This window comes from Haematobia irritans, chromosome 1, assembly GCF_050003625.1.
Source record: "Haematobia irritans isolate KBUSLIRL chromosome 1, ASM5000362v1, whole genome shotgun sequence".
NCBI classification, from domain to species: domain Eukaryota; kingdom Metazoa; phylum Arthropoda; class Insecta; order Diptera; family Muscidae; genus Haematobia; species Haematobia irritans.
This window is the reverse complement of record NC_134397.1, coordinates 16,054,156-16,069,797: the sequence shown is the minus strand read 5'-3', so window position 1 is coordinate 16,069,797 and position 15,642 is coordinate 16,054,156. Positions and strand designations below refer to the sequence as shown.

General features: G+C 33.1%; 2 long non-coding RNA genes across 3 annotated transcripts; both read right to left on the bottom strand.

Annotated features, from left to right (window-relative positions):
* Nucleotides 1-1,163: 1,163 nt before the first annotated feature.
* Nucleotides 1,164-1,779, bottom strand: LOC142237657 (uncharacterized). The gene is made up of 3 exons (XR_012722537.1): nucleotides 1,465-1,779; nucleotides 1,295-1,400; nucleotides 1,164-1,229 (listed from the first exon to the last, which is right to left on the bottom strand). It is a non-coding gene; the product is annotated as an uncharacterized LOC142237657 (long non-coding RNA).
* A 10,170-nt stretch (nucleotides 1,780-11,949) lies between these two features.
* LOC142237653 (uncharacterized) lies at nucleotides 11,950-12,770 on the bottom strand. Of its 2 annotated transcripts, none has more exons than XR_012722535.1 (3): nucleotides 12,342-12,769; nucleotides 12,156-12,246; nucleotides 11,950-12,001 (listed from the first exon to the last, which is right to left on the bottom strand). It is a non-coding gene; the product is annotated as an uncharacterized LOC142237653 (long non-coding RNA). The 2 variants fall into 2 exon arrangements; XR_012722536.1 differs by lacking the exon at nucleotides 11,950-12,001 and adding an exon at nucleotides 12,039-12,090 and having other exon boundaries at nucleotides 12,342-12,770.
* Nucleotides 12,771-15,642: the final 2,872 nt, after the last annotated feature.

The window sequence follows — 15,642 nt, the reverse complement described above, 5'->3', positions numbered from 1 at the left end:
GTATAGGAATAAAATTTTGATTGAAATTAAAAACAAAAATTTAGAAATCTCTTAAGTTTGATCCTAAATAAATAAGACTTCAACCATGGGTGAACGAAATTCAATTTCTGCAGTTTGATGTGCTCTATTGCAATTATTTTTGATATTTATTTTTGCTTTAACCAATCTGCAAAGTAAACATCGAAAACGACTATTGAAGTTATTTTCTAAACTGAAAAATTCGTTTAGAGATAAAAATACCAATTCATTGTGCAGCCGTCTCGAATGTATATTTTCTAAATTGAAAGAAACCTCGCAACAACAATAACTACGGATGCAATTTAAAATCAAGAGATGAAAACACACAGCGATAAGATAGACGATACCCATGAATTATGCTAGCCCAATAAACACAAACGTTTGAAAAATGCTAAATTTCAACAATTTTTCAAACATTTTTTCAAAGGATTAGTGTAATATTCAAGTTGAGAAATTGTTGAGAAAATCGCGTTCTCAACAAAAAACAGACATTACCCTCAACAGTGAAATTCAACACATTAGCAATAATATCTCAAGTGTTATCCTAAAATTGAAATGCATCGCTACTCAATAATTTGTCAAACAATTTTCGATGCGAGTCAAATTCAAAATTAACATCGTTGCAAATACTTTTCAACCTAAATTTGTATGAATGATATCCCCACTTCAAATTGAAAGTCAAAGCCAAAATTCTATGAATTTTGTATAATTTATTCATTTTCATCAAAATAAAATATATAATAATACACTACAATACCAATCGATAAATAATAATCTTATTAAACATATCAACAAATAAGAACAAAAAAAAAAACAACAAAACTTTAAATATCTTAAACATTATTAGTAAACACTTTTACATTGATAATTCGTTTTCCTTCCTTTTGGTGTCATAAAACAGCATTAAAATTTATTAACAAGCGGGCAATTTGAAATTAGGAACGTACTGGACCGTACTGGAATTGATTTCCAGCAGAAGGAATTCACAAAATATCCATTTTAAACTGATAATAGCATATGAATTAAACTGACGATGTGATGCCCATTTTCATCCAGAAGTTGTTGATTTCAACAATTTGTTGTTTTTAACAATTTTAATTGGTTGCACTTGTAATGTTTCTGGAAACTTTTTCTTGTCGATAAGCCACTCATTTTTCATTGGTCGTCTTCTTAATGTTTGCAAGAATGTAGCATCCAAAGATTTTGGTTTTCTGCAAAGAGATTTAAATTTAGTGACTTCTCTAAAGTGTTGATTTAATATTTCATATTGACGTACCAATTATTATAAACTATTTGAAGCAGTTCCAGTTAATTGTCCACCATTTTTTCATCGGTCTGCTTTTTAATGTTTTCAAGAACGTAGAATCCATAATTTTAGTTTTCTGCAAAGAGATATACATTTAGTGACTTCCTTAAAGTTTTATTTCATTTTTTATTTTCACTTACCTATTTTTATAAACTATTTGGTTATTTGTCTAAAATTTTCCATTTTTTTATTTCTTGCAATTGACCACGAACTTCGTTGCACAAATAAGTATTGAAAACCACATGGGTTTTTCGTTGCATTTTAGGGTAGTGTTTTGTCAAAGTTTTCTCATATTATCTTCAACAACTTTTCAAAGATTTCGTCAACATTTTGGCAAATTGGAAGTAATTCGCAAACAGTTTGAAGATTTATTGAAGATGAGCTATTTCAAGTCAAGTTGAATTTATGTTGAAAATTATATTTACCCTCAAACTGAAAAGTTGTTGCATTTGAAAAACGCTCATCCTGTGTTTATTGGGAGGGGTCAGGATCTATTAGTTTAAATGATGACGTTGATTATGGCATTGAACGTTGTCTGTCTTGTGCAAAATAAATTGGCAAGCCCATATGCCTCAAAGAGAAAATAAAAATTCGTGGCCTATACCTGGCTAGGAACTTTTTTGGATGGCATGCAATGGGGGGTGAATTGCCATCCCAACATAAAAGACAATGGAATAAAAAGACATTGGAAGATCATTGATCATCTTTTTTTTTATGAAAGGAATTTTTTATTTCCTTTTATTTTTTTAAGAAAATTTCTCCCATTTAAATTTTCTTGGTTTTATTTTGTGCAACGTTTTGCTTCGTCACTCTTTAGATGAACCTATTGTTTGGTGGGGTGGTGATGGTTTCTTTTTTGGCATGGATTCTATTGACCTATTATCTTTTCATTTAAATTTCTTTTAGGTTTTTTTCTAAAACTCTAAATATTTTCTTTTGGTTTTTGGGAGATAATTGAGCAATTATAAAAACTATTATGCAAAGATATTTAAATTGACACATATTTTGAGTATTATGTTGACAGTATTTAAATGGGCATACAGAGGTCAATTGAAATATTTTTCATGAGTTTTTAGTATTTGGCTATTCAAAAGATTTATGAGTTGGAAGAAGTAAACAAAAAAGTAAAATTTTATATAAATTAAACTCACAAAGAACTCAAACGAAATTTTCAGGGTCCTAGTAGATCCATTTAAAAATTTAATTAATTCAAAAATTTTTGTTGTAATTGATTTTTTTATTGAAAAACTAATAGGATTAATTAAAGTTTTATTGATTTTTTTTAATTAAATTAAAATTTAAATAAAAAAATATTATTGTTGATATTTTTTTTGTGTTATATACAGCTAATTATTTCCTTCCAAAATTTTAAATTATATTTTTAATTTGAAATATTGTTTCTATTTAATTTAAATGTTATTTAGGACAAATAATATTTTAATTGAAAACTTTAAATCATTAATGAATTCATTTTTGTATTTGATTAAATATTTATTTATATTATTTAATTTTTTTAATTGATTACTTGTTCAACTCCAATTAAGCTCAAATTCTAGTTTTGATTAAGAAAAATTCAACTTCAACTTCAACTAGAAGTGCCCATATGTAATAGGTACTTTTAGTTAATGTGGTATCACAATGGACTGAATAGTCTAATCTTAATCGGGCTGCCACTTTAACCTAACCTAACCTAACTTCAACTCCAACGAACTTCTTAATTGGGAATATTTTGGAATTTGTTTTTCTGTGTAAACTTAAAATCTAGTTTTGATTATGAAATTAATGGAATCAATTGATTTTTTTTTAATTCGATTAAAATTTTAATTGGAAATATATTGCTGATTTTGTTCTGTGTATATAAAAGCTAATTTTTCCTACCAAAATTTTAAAATATATTTTAAAATTGAAATATTTTTATACCCTCCACCATAGGATGGGGGTATATTAACTTTTCCATTCCGTTTGTAACACATCGAAATAATGCTCTAAGACCCCATGGTTAGGTTAGGTTAGGTTAGGTTAGGTTAGGTTAGGTTAGGTTAGGTTAGGTTAGGTGGCAGCTCGATGTATCAGGCTCACTTAGACTATTCTGTCCATTGTGATACCACATTGGTGAACTTCTCTCTTATCACTGAGTGCTGCCCGATTCCATGTTAAGCCCTATGACAAGGGACCTCCTTTTTATAGCCGAGTCCGAACGGCGTTCCACATTGCAGTGAAATCACTTAGAGAAGCTTTGAAACCCTCAGAAATGTCACCAGCATTACTGAGGTGGGATAATCCACCGCTGAAAAATTTTTGGTGTTCGGTCGAGGCAGGAATCGAACCCACGGCCTTGTGTATGCAAGTCGGGTATGCTAACCATTGCACCACGGTGACTCCCTTTTTTCTATGTATATTAAAGCAAATTGTTTCCTATCAAACTTTTAAATTAGATTTTTAAATTTAAGTACTTTTTTATTTAATTAATAAAATGTTAAATGTTATTTACGACTATTAATAGTTTTATTATTTATTTTTTTTTTTTAATTTTTTCTGTATCATTTAATTTTTTAATTGATTATTTTCCAATTTCAATTAACTTTTTAATTGGAAATATTTTGGTGATATGATTTTCGGTGTAAGCTGAAATTCTAGTTTTGATTAAAAAATTAATAAAATCAATGAAGCTTTTGATTGATTTTTTTTAATTCAAATAAAATTTTTAATTTGATATTTTAATTAAAAACGGTAGATCATTTTTCTAACTGAATTGAAATTTTCATTTGATTAAAAAAATAATTGTGTCATCATTTTTTACTTAATTACTTTTTCTACTCAATGAACTTCTTAGATGGAAATATTTTGGGGATATCTTTTTTAGTGAAAGTTCAAATAGTAGAACATGTTATCCGATTAAGCTCAATCTGTAATATTTCTTCTCAGAGAATTATATCACATTGTTTCACTCCATCTCCATCATAAATAATTTTATTTTTAAATAATCTCATTGCAAATGTTTTTGGCAACTTGTAAATAATATAATAATAAAATGTAAATAAATCAAATTTCATGTAGCTGTCATTTATTTGACAGATGTACCAAGTAACATTTCGTGTAAGCTACCCTGAATTTTGAAATTGTAAACTGTAAATTTTTTTCTTTTAAAAATATGCAAATTCCATTTGAAATTTCAAAATTTGCAAAATTTTTTCTTTTAAAAATATGCAAATTCCATTTGATATCTTGCAACAGAAATGCATAAAAATATTGATGCTATCAATGGCCACGTTAATTGCGTTATATAATTTTACGCAAATTTAATTAAGGTCTCGCCTAACCTTTTTGTTTTGCGAATTTCCTTGCCTAAGACCTAATTAAATATTCATTATTTGTTGTTATGCAACGTATGACTTATCTTTGAAAAACAATCTTAAATATGTAAATTTTTTCTTGTTTTCCATCTTCAAATTGGAGAGGATGACATATATTTTGTAATTTTCACCATGTAACTTTGAAGTAGGTTACCTATCACACAAATCAATTTCTGCATGGCAATTTTTGCGAATTAGAAATTTTTCTCACGTTTATTTAGTGGTGGCCCATAATTTGCACATATCAAATTTCTAGGGCCAGCTTTCCTTTTTTCTTTGTGTTACAATAATGTCACAAGAAAGGATTAATATTGTAGCTAATGATTTTACGCTTAGATCCTAGGAGGATTTAAACAAAAAATAACCCCTTTATAAGGAGAGACCTTTTTTGGCCACATGGTTAATAAATCTAAATTAGAAATGCAAAAAACAGTCAAATTGCAAGGGTTGAGATAATTTTTGCATCTTCAAGAAAAAGGATTGCAAAAAAAATCGCCAACAGTGAATCCGAGGAATACAAAGAAAAAGGGTTTCCTCAAAGGATCAGGTAACTAAAAAAAACCTAAAAAAGAAAAATTTTCTTCCTTGCAATTGTGTAACAAGAAAATCAACCCTTTTCCTCCATATCTTATATAATTTCCTCTCCCAAGAAAATCTAATGCAATTTTTTTTCTTTTGTTTGCAAATATTGCCAAAATGTATTAAAGAAATTTTCAAATATCCATAGCTGTTACATTCATATAAAAATATCAAATTTCTTTTTCCAAAAATTTACTGTACTGTAATACTCTTTTTGATTTTACTGTACTTTTTATTAGAGAAAAAGATGTCCTTTTACTTTGCATTTGACATCTTTGTATAATTAATGATATCACAAATGTTGCAATTTCATTTTTTATTTATCCTATGACATTTGCTATAGAAATATTCGTTTTTTCCATTAAAAATGAACTGATTTTTGTAATATGATATCTTATGGATATATGCGCTGGCAATTGTGCAACCCTTCTTCTTTAAGGATATAAAAAAATCCTTGCAAAATTTCTTAATGATTTCTTTAGATAGGTGATGCGAAAAAAAGGATTTGTAATGGTCCTACTACAACACCATCAATCAATTTTGTAATTTTCGTACAGATATCGAATTTCAAATTAATTTTTTTTTGTGCCATCATTCATCATTTCAGCACAAAAATTTAGAAATGTCAAAAATTATTTGAAAAACAAGTAAGGAAAGTCTAAAGTCGGGCGGGGCCGACTATATTATAACCTGCACCACTTTGTAGATCTAAATTTTCGATACCATATCACATCCGTCAAATGTGTTGGGGGCTATATATAAAGGTTTGTCCCAAATACATACATTTAAATATCACTCGATCTGGACAGAATTTGATAGACTTCTACAAAATCTATAGACTCAAAATTTAAGTCGGCTAATGCACTAGGGTGGAACACAATGTTTGAAAAAAACAAGTATATACGGCCGTAAGTTCGGCCAGGCCGAATCTTATGTACCCTCCACCATGGATACCGGTGGCAAGGTATCCAGCATTGAAATATGGGGTCGCTTATATGGGGCTATATACAATTATGAACTTGATATGGACCAATTTTTGTGTGACTGGGGATCGATTTATCTGAGGGCCATATATAACTATAGACCGATATGGACCTAGTTAGGCATGGTTGTTAACGACCATATACTAGCACAATGTACCAAATTTCAACTCACTCGGATGAAATTTGCTCCTCCAAAAGGCTCCAAAACCATATCTCGGGATCGGTTTATATGGGGCTATGTATGATTATGGACTGATATGGACCACTTTTGGCATGGTTGTTAAATATCATATACTACCACCACGTACCAAATTTCAAGCAGATCGGATGAATTTTGCTTCTCCAAAAGGCATCGGAGGTCAAATCTGGGGATCGGTTTATATGGGAGCTATATATAATTATGGACCGATAGGAATGGTATCCAACAACCATGCATGAATTGGTTGTTGGATACCATATACTAACATCACATACCAAATTTCAACCGAATGGGAAGAATTTTGCTCTTCCAAGGGGCTCTGGAGGTCAAATCTGGGGATCGATTCATATGGGGCCTATATATAATTATGGACCGATATCGACCAATTTTTGCATGAGAGTTTGAGGCCATATATTAACACCACGTACCAAATTTCAACTGAATCAGATGAATTTTGGTCTTCCATGAGGCTCTGGAGGTCAAATCTGGTGATAGGGGCTATATATAATTATTGACCGATGTGGACCAATTTTTGCATGGTTGTTAGAGACCATATACTAACACCATGTACCAAATTTCAGTCGGATCGGATGAAATTTGCTTCTCTTAGAGGCCTCGCAAGCCAAATCGGGGGATCGGTTTATATGGGGGCTATATATAATTATGGACCGATGTGGACCAATTTTTGCATGGTTGTTAGAGACCATATACTAACACCATATACCAAATTTCAGCCGGATCGGATGAAATTTGCTTCTCTTAGAGGCCTCGCAAGTCAAATCGGGGGATCGGTTTATATGGGGGCTATATATAATTATGGACCGATGTGGACCAATTTTTGCATGGTTGTTAGAGACCATATACTAACACCATGTACCAAATTTCAGCCGGATCGGATGAAATTTGCTTCTCTTAGAGGCCTCGCAAGCCAAATTTGGGGGTCCGTTTATATGGGGGCTATACGTAAAAGTAAGACCGATATGGCCCATTTACAATACCATCCGACCTACATCAATAACAACTACTTGTGCCAAGTTTCAAGTCGATAGCTCGTTTCGTTCGGAAGTTAGCGTGATTTCAACAGACGGACGGACGGACGGACATGCTCAGATCGACTCAGAATTTCACCACGACCCAGAATATATATACTTTATGGGGTCTTAGAGCAATATTTCGATGTGTTACAAACGGAATGACAAAGTTAATATACCCCCATCCTATGGTGGAGGGTATAAAAATAAGGCAAACATTTAAATCTGAAGCAATTTTAAGGAAACTTCGCAAAAGTTTATTTACGATTTATCGCTCGATATATCTGTGGTCACAACCCTTAACAGCCTAACTCGTGTTAGGACACAACTGAGTTATTAACACCATCGTATTCAGCGTATCTAAATTTATTTGCTCTAAATTTTTCATGTTTGTATCTCTTCTAGGAATCTGTAGCAAAGTTTTCCAAAAAACACCTTCTCCTGATTTTCAATGAAGATTCAAAACTTTAAACTTTTGTACTGAAAATATTGAAAAACAGACTTAGGCTGTTATGGGTTGTGACCACAGATATACGTATTAGAAGTTTAGGAAAATTAGAGTCATTTTTACAACTTTTCGACTAAGCAGTGGCGATTTTACAAGGAAAATGTTGGTACTTTGACCATTTTTATTGAAATCAGAAAAACATATATATGGGAGCTATATCTAAATCTGAACCGATTTCGACCAAATTTGGCACGCATAGCTACAATGCTAATTCTACTCCCTGTGCAAAATTTCAACTAAATCGGAGTAAAAAATTGACCTCTGTGGCCATATGAGTGTAAATCTAAATCTGAACCGATTTCAACCAAATTTGGCACGCATAGCTACAATGCTAATTATACTCCCTGTGCAAAACTTCAACTAAATCGGAGTTAAAAATTGGCCTCTGTGGTCATATGAGTGTAAATCGGCCGAAAGCTATATATTGGAGCTATATCTAAATCTGAACCGATTTCAACCAAATTTGGCACGCATAGCTACAATGCTAATTCTACTCCCTGCGCAAAATTTCAACTAAATCGGAGCAAAAAATTGACCTCTGTGGCCATATGAGTGTAAATCGGCCGAAAGCTATATATTAGAGCTATATCTAAATCTGAACCGATTTCAACCAAATTTGGCACGCATAGCTACAATGCTAATTCTACTCCCTGAGCAAAATTGCAACTAAATCGGAGCAAAAAATTGGCCTCTGTGGTAGTATGAGTGTAAATCGGGCGAAAGCTATATATGGGAGCTATATCTCAATCTGAACCGATTTCAACCAAATTTGGCACGCATAGCTACAATGCTAATTCTACTCCCTGAGCAAAATTTCAACTAACTCGGATCAAAAAATTGGCCTCTGTGGTAGTATGAGTGTAAATCGGGCGAAAGCTATATATGGGAGCTATATCTAAATCTGAACCGATTTCTTCCAAAATCAATAGGGATCTATTCTGAGCCAAAACACATACTTGTGCCAAATTTGAAGTCGATTGGACTAAAACTGCGACCTAGACTTTGATTACAAAAATGTGTTCACGGACAGACGGACATCGCTATATCGACTCAAGAGCCCACCCTGAGCATTTTTGCCGAAGACACCATGTGTCTATCTCGTCTCCTTCTGGGTGTTGCAAACATATGCACTAACATATTATACTCTGTACCACAGTAGTGGTGAAGGGTATAAAAATGCTACTATCAGAAATATTGATTTTAGACCCCTTTTAAATATGTATACACCAATGGACTCACAATATCTTCTCCTGAACAGAAAAAAAAATTTCAGCAAAATATTTCCAAATAAAATTTTAATTGATTCAACAAATATTTTAATTAAAACAAAAATCAATCATAAGTATTAATCAATTAATTATTTAATTGACTTTGCTAATTGATACTAACTGTGATTGAAGACATTTCAATTAAAAACTAATTAAATCAATTAATTTTGTGATTGAATCCAAAAATTAGTTTTTGTTTATGTGAGTCTATCTAGACCTTGGTGTTGGACCGTCCATCTGTATTTTTTGTACCGGTTGCAATTATTAAATTTGTTTATAGTGTCTCCAAAAGAAAAATGAGCCTGCCAGAAATATTGATTTTAGACCCCTATAACCAGTGCTGCCGCTACTACTTCAATCGAAGTATTTTGCTTCATTTTCACAAAATTTACTTCGTCACTCCTTCTTTCAAAAATCTGCTTCACTTTTTGTTCTGCTTCAAATTTTTAAATTTTTCCCCATATTACCTAATTGTTTTTCCTATTCCTTTAATTACGATGAACATAGCGGTTTTAATCATTGAATTATTAACCGATGTGGACCAATTTTTGCATAGTTGTTAGAGACCATATACTTACACCATGTACCAAATTTCAGCCAGATCGGATGAAATTTGGTTCTCTTAGAGGCTCCGCAAGCCAAATCGGGGGATCAGTTAATATGGGGGCTATATATAATTATGGACCGATGTGGACCAATTTTTGCATGGTTGTTAGAGATCATATGCTGAAGCCATGTACCAAATTTCAGCTGGATCGGATGAAATTTGCTTCTCTTAGAGTCCCCGCAAGCCAAATTTGGGGATCCGTTTATATGTGGGCTATACGTAAAAGTGGACCGATATGGCCCATTTGCAATACCATCCGACCTACATCAATAACAACTACTTGTGCCAAGTTTCAAGTCGATAGCTTCTTACGTTCGGAAGTTAGCGTTTTTCAACAGACGGACGGACAGACGGACATGCTCAGATCGACTCAGAATTTCACCACGACCCAGAATATACATACTTTATGGGGTCTTAGAGCAATATTTCGATGTGTTACAAACGGAATGACAAAGTTAATATACCCCCTATCCTATGGTGGAGGGTATAATAAAATGAATTCTATTGTTTGTTTTCAAAAATGTATGCTACTTCAATTTTATTCAATCTACTCCACTTTTTTCCAAAATCTACTTCACTCAATTTGTCACTAGCGGCAGCACTGCCTATAACATATATGTACCGATCGACTCGGAATCAAATCCTGAGTCACTAGCCATTGGTGTCCGTCCTTCAATCTGTCCATGTAATTGTTATTAACTGATTTTGATGAATTTTCGTATATTGTGGTTTTTTCGGCATAACGACGAACGCTATTGAATTTCAAAAAACAAGTATTTACGGTCAAAAGTTCGGCCAGGACGAATCTTATGGGGATCGGTTTATATGGGGGCTATATAATTACGGACCGATATGAACCAAAATGTTAGCAATCACAAAATGTGCTGATTCGCTGTTGGTGAGGCCGTTATTCAGAAGCAATATCAGCTTCTTCATCGTCAGTCAAGCTTCTATAAAAGCCTTGTACATTGCGGACATAAGATCTAAGGTAGTCAGCCGCTATCGTAAAGAACTTAGGGTTATTACTGAACCGCATAATATAACTCTGTACTACACACAAAAAAAAATTTTTTGATTTCAATCACGAAAATCGCGGATTCAATCATTTTTTTAATTGAAATGTCTTCAATCACGAAAATGATAGTATCAATCACCCATTTTGATTGAAAACCAACACGATTTTCAATTAAAAATTTAATTGACTTTTGTCACGGAATCAATTAATTGTGTGATTGAATCAATTAAAAACGTGATTGATTTTTAACATAAAATTCATTCACAGTTTTAATTGAATCAATTAAAATTTTAATTAATTTCGCGACAAAAATCAATCAACTATTTGATTCATTCAATTAAATAATTAATTGAAATTGGCTATAAATTTCGATCAAAAAATTTATATATTGCGACCCCAAAATCGTATTTAGTTTTATTTGAAATAAAAGAAAATATGTGTTTCTTATAAAACATATTCAATATTTTATTATTTTTTGAATTATGCAATAGACAAATAAATTTGGTTCTTGTTATTTGTGTTTTGTTCTAACATAACTTACTAATACAATTACTATCAATAACAAACTATAGGGTGAAAAATAAATTATATAAATCATTATAATAATAACCATGTTGCATGTTCCTTCTAATATGTAGATGCGCCTAGATTTCCAATAATTCAGCAGCCTGTAAGCTAAATTAGAATAATTTGAATTTAATTTTGTTCAAATAAAAATTAATTTTGTTAACCATTACCTGCATAGAATATCAAGTTCAATTCTTAGTTCCAGGTTACAGATTTATAATCTTCTTTTGTAGTTGTAGTCTTTTAGAATAAAAAGGTGTATTAAGGAGCTCGGTAATTTAATTTTAGTAACAATTCCTTTCCAAAATCCACACATTGAAATCGTCTATTAAAATTTGAACCAATGAAAGGCAAAAATAATGGGAAAACAGTGTAGTATTTGGTATTATATTGATGATACTTCGTAAATTCTGGAAATAGAAAAAAATATAAATGGAAAATATATATTTTTATTATTTTCGGATATTTTTCATGTTTTTAAATCCAAAAGAAAGAACTTTTTTACCATTACATAATTCAGCTCATTAGTTTATATATCAGATATACTGCTCTCTACTTGGGTTCAAACTGAAAAAGGCAGGTAAAGCAAAAATACAATTTAATGCCAACGCCACTTCCCAACTTCAAGGTGAATCTTCCAACAAACCCATACCGCTCTTGGTTTTAAGAAAACTAAGAGTGAAAAAAATTTATAATTTTAAAAGATCAAGACGGTACCCACTTTTTTGTTGCAAACATATTCTTATATATTTGATAAAATGATGGAGTTGATGGTCAAGTGATTGGTCAATTTCACAAAATAAAATTGGTCGCTAAAAGAAATGAATAAAAAAAATATATTATTTTAGTCCGTTTAATGTAAACAGGCTTCAATGGAAACCCGTATACATATTTCACAATTTCTTACCTTCAATAAACGTAGATTGTTTTCCATTTTTACAATACCACAAAACACAAACACAGGTAATTTCAAATGCGTTCTCTCATATATTTTTTTCAAACCTTTACCACGTGGTCGTTTGTTGTTGCACACTTTATTTATTTCAACCCTTTGCTATGATTTGTTGTTGCGTTCAAAATATTTATGCACACATATTGAATGCAGCAGACAGAATGTCGCCAATCATGTTTTTCAATTTACGCGAAAAACAAAAAACCAACCGTTCGTTACGAGTTACTTCCACAGACTGATCTCTCCATCATACATTGTTGAATAAATACCCATTCTCTTGTTCTCTTTTCGCTCTTTCCATTGCTCAAAATTATTCAATTTCAATCACAAAGGTGATTGGATCAATCACACGTGTAATTGGAAACGGAAAAAATTTCAATCACGTTTGTAATTTAAAATTATTTCCGAATTGATTAACAAATTGATTGAATCAATTAATATTTTAATTGGAAACGTAACAAATATCAATCATTTTTTTAATTGGTTTTTATTCGGATTTGATTAAATAATTAATTGAATCAATTAACATATTAATTGAATCCGTTTCCAAATTCAATTAAGTGCTTAATTGAAAAAATGTTTGTGATAATTTTTTGTGTGTAGGTACCCAGGCACTATGGAATCATCGAAAATGAAGAGGCAGATATGCTGGCGGTCGTTTTTCCTCCACTGTCGCGTACCAAATTTCAACGAGATCGGATGAAATTTACTCCTCCAAGGGGCGCGGTTTATATATAATTATGAACCAACATTGATTTTTGCATGGTTGTTAGATAATATATGCTAACATTGCCTACCAAATTTTAACCGTATGGAATCAAATAAGATGGTCAAATCTGGTGGACCCCGAGTAAAAATCATTATGCAAAAGTTTGAAACCCGGAGTGCTTAATTCACAGATCTTGTTCTGGTTTTTGAATAATAACTATATCTATGTCTCCTTTCATCAGGAGAATTTTTAAGGCAGCACAAGCAGCCTTACAATGGTGAAGATTTATCTGGAGGAACCGTAGAACCTTCCAAATTTTCAACCACCGTTACATTAGCCGTTTCGATTGAGTCATCAAGGGCTTCCTCTTCACAGATCTCGGAGACTCTTGCAACAATCCGCGGTTCAGTTTTGGTGAGGTTTGAGCCCGCAGAAACTTCCCGCATATGATGTTCGTCAATGTCTGCAGTTTTTGTGTCTCTTTCGGCTCCGCAAGGAGATTTTTTCACTTCTGACTCTAACGGAGTCCTGTCCTTTTCGGAATCCTTTGGCTGATCGCTTTTGTATACCTTCATATGGATATCACGAAAGCCATAACTTACACGTCCAGAGAATGAAGCCGACCAATTTTTGTCGGCGGCGGCTAATACTAATTTTTTGCCTCCGGCGGCTTGACGGCTAAGCCGATATAAATTTGTCTTATCGACGGCGGACAATTATCCATAATAAAATCAATTTGATGTTATCCGAATGGTAATGAGATTAGTTGTACAACTTATCTTACAATCACATTTACACATAATTCAAATGTTCTGAGCCAAATTTTTGCAAAATTATTATAGCAAACTAGTCGGCGGCGCGACTCGGCGGCTTCATTCTCTGTACACGTCCTTGGGTCTGGGCTAGATGTGGCAGCAACTCAATGTATAATATAAACACCGTATGTCGTCTTGGTACATCCACCTCATCCAAACGACCAACCTTCCAATCGGCGGTTGGAAGATCTGGGTTACATTCCTTTAGTCTGTTTAATATTGACTCAGGATCAAGAGGGTTTGCAGGTATCCATGCATGTGCCGGTATGTCTTTTTTCTCGACTAACTCCAAAGCGGCTCCTTCCCAAACTTCACCAATTAGCATCAAATCAGCTTTAAAGCAATCCATAAACCTCTGGTCCGCAAATGCGATTAACGTAAATCGTCCTTGATACCATCGAGCATCTTGCCGTCGTGGACTTGGTCCGGGAAACTTTTTCCGCACCTCTGAGTAGACACCAGACACCAGACATTTAAAGCAATCCATAAACGTCTGGTCCGCAAATGCGATTAACTTAAATCGTCCTTGATACCATCCAGCATCTTGCCATCGTGGACTTGGTCCGGGAAACTTTTTTCGCACCTCTGAGTAGACACCAGACATTGCGTTCTCAATTTCCCCCTATTTTTGCTTTGAAACCATACCGTCCAATGCTCCTTTATTAATTATAGCCATCACAAGGCTGTCTTTAGCAACTGAGGCAATCGATATTTGATCCCTTTTGGGTCGACTGATCCTAATATCTTTAGGATAAACAAAGCATTTCTGCGTTCCTTGAATCTCTTTCGTGAGGGATTACCTCCTTTTGATGTCGTTACCTTAGAAAAGGTTCGACTTGCCAAAGTGTCGCCATATGTCGACCTGCCTACAGGTCGACTAATTGGGCCTAACTCTTGGTCATTGCCTAAATTTATAACTTTAGTCGATACCCGTCCACTGGGCCCAGAAGTTAGCAAGCCAGTGGATGAATTTGAATTTCGCTGCATGGTGGTTTAATTTGCCACCACACTTGAAATTCGTAATAGGAACTTATTACGATGAAGTAATTCGCTATTAAAAACACGTCCGTTCAGTTCGACGGTTGAACATCCTAACATTGCTAGATCGACTCAGAATTTCACTACGACCCAGAATATTTATATTTTATGGGGTCTGAGACCAATATTTCAATACGATGTTTCAAACGGAATGACTAATTTAGTACACCCCCATACAATGGTGGACGGAATAAACGTGTGATCAAATTTGCATATGACCCCATGGTTTCATTCGAAGTGCAAATTCCCCAAAACTGTCATCACATTATCACTAATTAAATACCGTCTACTGTATAGACTGTGACAATCCTCCACCCTAAGTAGATTTCTTAATAAAGAGAAAATCTTTACACACAGGTTTATGCTAATGAATGTAAATAGACAGAAATTGAAGATGATCTGCGCATGCGTAGCCCATATTTGAGTCTGGAACACACAAAAGTATCTTCAGTACATTAACGCAAAATACCTCCCTCTGTGTTTTACACGCAATCATTTATGGATTATGCAAATTTCACACACTTCACCTTAAGGCTACTTGAATTATCCGTCAATAGGGATGACAACAACGAAATGATCAATTTAACCACAATGGAGCTGACGAAGAAGATTAATTGTGTTTGCATTTTCTTAGGAAAGGATAGGAATTTTTCAATGACATAGAAAATTTTCATTGAATAATAAGGTAGATGCC